Consider the following 3726-nt stretch of genomic DNA (forward strand, 5'->3'; position numbering starts at 1 on the left):
GGAGCATATGAGCTCGGGTGCAGATTAGCCACGTCCCTGTTTTCTCGAAAAGTCCATTCTGCACCCGAGCTCATATGCTCCCGCATGAACAGTAAATTCGAAAAAAATTCAAAAAATTCCAATTTTTTTTTGAGACAAACATTGACAAAAGTTCTAAGTGCCTGCAAAATTCGTCATGAAATCACATCCCTAGAAGGCGTGGCAAAAAAAACAAATTCAGTGCTTCAAAATGCGTTTGAAAGTAGCTTTTTCAGAGTACTTTTTTTGTTTTTTTTTGCCACGCCTTCTAGGAATGTGATTTCATGACGAATTTTTGCAGGCACTTAAAACTTTTGTCAATGTTTCACTCAAAAAAAATTGGAATTTTTTGATTTTTTTAATATTTTTTTTCGATTTTACTGTTCATGCGGGAGCATATGAGCTCGGGTGCAGATTAGCCGCGTCCCTGTTTTCTTACCTTTTGCTAATTCCCAGTAAACTACAAGACTTGCTCAAGTTAGAGCATTAAAAGAAACATATGTGGTCTCTCCCTCCCCCTCACCCGCTCCCGTGTCGCTCCCTTGGGGCGACTCGGGCGGCCCCCAACCCTAGCCCGCCACCGGCCTCTCCCCTCCACCCTCCAGACCTTGCCGCCACCGGAGACAGCCGCCGGCAAGCCCGCGCGGTGCCGAGGAAGGGGCGAGGCTTGCCGCTCCTGCCTCGCGCGGAGGGCATGGTGTGCCGGGGTGGCGGCCCCGGTGGATGGAGCTCGCGGTGGCCGGATTTCCTCCGTCGGTCCGCCTTCAGATCTGATTCGACCAGCTCCAACTCCACCCTCCTCGCCTTCTCCCGTTCGATCTGCTCGCCGGATCCGGCGGTTGGCGGTGTTTTGGCGGTGGGGCTCCTGGGACCGGGGGAAACCCTTGGCCGCCGGCGGCGGCCACAACGACGACGATGCCGCGGCGTCGAACTACTTCTTGGAGGCTTCGTTGAGGTATCCCACCCCCCACCAATCTGCCCCTGCATCTAGGTGAAAACCTTGGTCCTGTTTCGGGATGACGGCGGCGCTACGGCACCGTTCCCCTTCCTGAAGGCGCCGTCCTTGGACTGCGGGGTGGATGTCGAGTTTGGATGTATTGGTGGCTGCAGTGGCGGCATTGCTCTTCATCAACCTCTCGCCGTGTCGATTTGGTTCATGTTCCTTCCTGCAGTGTGCGTCTCCTTCGTGGTTGTGCCATGGCAACTGAAGTTTCTTGTGGAGCACAATGTGGTCTGCTGCAGCCCCTCCCATGGTACACCTGGTTGACATTTGTGAATCCGGGTTCTTGGGGAACCACTTCGCCTGCCGACGATGAGAAGGTTGTGGCCTCCTACGGCGACGAAGACGGATTTCATTATGCCCAGGTTGTTCATCATGCTGGAGTGGACTTGAGCCTTCTCCTTTCACATTGTTGCTTTCCACAAGTTCGATGTTTGTCCGGTGCTGGTTGCTTCGGTGGACGAAGACCTTGACTGACCAAGCTTAGTTCTTCAGTTTCATCTTGGTAGCTGCTTGTGTAGTTTTTGGTTTGTGCTCTGTCCTGTTTTGCACCTTGTATCGGCCGCCTGAGGTTGTTCTGCCTCAGTGTCTTCCTTTTTTTTTGTTTTTCATGTTGCTTGTATGTGGTTGATCGATGTAATCCTGGCCGGTTGATGGCTTTGTTAATTCAAAGCCGGGCTAGGTTCGAGCCTCCTCTCGGGCTCGGCCGATGCCTCTCCTCTAAAAAAAAGAAACATATGCAGCAAGTGATAGTTGCTGCTTGCTAATAAAGGAATGATGGCTCCATCAGAAGAAAATATGTAGGTTACAAAATACAGTCAGATATACACCACTTGCTTATTGTTTCTAAACATGCTTGCTTTTTCTTTTATCTTTCATAAACCTCTGATTCCTTTCAGGTTTCCGATTTCCTTTTGTTCTACAGGCGTTGTTATCATTACTTCCTCTCCCCTCGCTGGCTCGTCATCTGCTTGCTATCAAGCTTTGTGCTTCCTGTTTGACCTTTGTCTTCTCATACTGCTGTAGTACTACCAAGGCACGGTTGATCTTCTATGGTCTTCGAAGCATGACTTTAACTACTGATACATACACAACTAGATGGATTGGACATTTATGAATGTCATCATTGTATTTATCTTACAAAATGCGTGAATCTAACTAATTACAAGTGAAAACATTTCTTGCCATCGAAACGGAATGGTAGTTTCCCCTGCATTGTGATAATTAATTTACATCTGCATTATAGTAAGCTCGAAATCCGATAAAGTGTCATCAGAAATGAGCATGGATTAGTTTATGAATAAGAAAGCTTTCTTACTCCAGTGGAGCTTAGTGTCGCAGCAATATCTCGGTTTTGCTTCTCCGCAAGAACTCTAACTATATGTAATAGTGCTATAACTTTCATCATCGCATAAAGTACATCAAAAGTTGTCCTCAATCACCACTACTATTCTCATTTTCATTGCAGCTTTGTGAAATAAGTTTTGTCATCTCACTGAATGTTAAAAACAATCAGGGTACCTTAAATAAAAGCATAGAACTGCCAAAGTAGCACAGTCCTTTCAAAGTAAAATTCTCACTCACCGTTTTGATTCAGCAGGATTGATTTTCAGATAATATAGGAGAGTGGATGGTTCTATTCTTCGGTTTTGAATGGCATAACATAAGGAGAGTAGCCTATTGTAAATTTCGCATACTGATCCAGAGTCATCAATCCTTTCGGAGGTGATTCCGTCGCAATCTTGGTTAAGTGTGTTCACTTTGCAGCAATGTCAGCATGGGATCACAATCACTTGATCGAACATATAAATCCAGCTAGAGTACCCGCCATTCCAGCGCCCTTCCCATCTCAAATTCATCCTGCCCGCTCGATTCGCCTCGCTGGCCCTAGTAAAAGTACTTTTCATCGACCTGGTAAAGATCCAGTCGCTCATTATTTTGTATGCCGCGTAATGGGGCTAGGAGCAACTGATGAGTGGGCCAGGCTTGCGCGTGGGCTAGCCTCGCAGCGACGCGGTCGGGGCATGCTTCTGTCGATGAAAAGCAGGGCCGAATTGCTCGTGTGCTGCGGCCAATCGATTGTGGGGTTGTCAGGGCGTTTTTTACAGTGTTCGTTTGCACCCAGTGGTGGTGCCTCCGCTTCAACCGCGTCTGGCCCCATCTGTCAGTCTCGTGGGTGCGTGACAGTTTGGTCGTCCTTGGTCATGTGAGCACCTCCGCTCGGTCCACTGGGTAAAATAGGGTTTTCGGCCTCTACGTGCTGCTAAGCGGGATTGCTTGGCCTCGTCTCGCTGCAGGTGGTCCCTTTCTATCCTTAGTCCCATGCGTCGGGTGAGTTGTGTTTCTCTTTAGGTTTCCCTAGAAGTTATAGCGCCCGCGAGAGGTGTTTCTGACCGGGTGCGTGGTTTCCTTCTGCTCTGCTCTGCCTATGTGCCTCGCCTCTCTGCCCACTTCCCCTCGCATGCGCCTCCTTGTCTTGCTCTCACCCAGTCGCCATTGTCGCTTGTCGTAGTTGGTCATCGATAACCAGCGGCTTGCTCGTTGCCTGCTTATCCTGTCGTCGGTTTGTTTCGTCATGGCTCCTCGCGCTGCTGCTGTTGCGTTTGGCTAGGGTGAGTTTCTTGTTTTGTTTGGTCAATTCCTTCTGGCCTCATTGTAGATTGATCTGTACTGACTTGTTCTTGTCTGTTCCTTCTCCTTTCTTCTTG

At 48.7% G+C, this 3726-nt stretch overlaps 1 long non-coding RNA gene across 4 annotated transcripts in view; it reads left to right on the top strand.

The window, feature by feature from the left end:
- Positions 1–2448, top strand: part of LOC123158279 (uncharacterized) — a 4834-nt gene extending 2386 nt beyond the window's left edge. For 3 of the 4 annotated variants that reach the window (XR_006479284.1, XR_006479282.1, XR_006479285.1), the window contains one exon: positions 1944–2448. This is a non-coding gene — a long non-coding RNA (uncharacterized lncRNA). The remainder of the gene's footprint in view (positions 1–1943) is intronic. The other variant, XR_006479283.1, reaches the window with a different exon arrangement.
- The last annotated feature ends 1278 nt before the right edge of the window (positions 2449–3726 follow it).

This window comes from Triticum aestivum, chromosome 7B, assembly GCF_018294505.1.
Source record: "Triticum aestivum cultivar Chinese Spring chromosome 7B, IWGSC CS RefSeq v2.1, whole genome shotgun sequence".
NCBI classification, from domain to species: Eukaryota; Viridiplantae; Streptophyta; class Magnoliopsida; order Poales; family Poaceae; genus Triticum; species Triticum aestivum.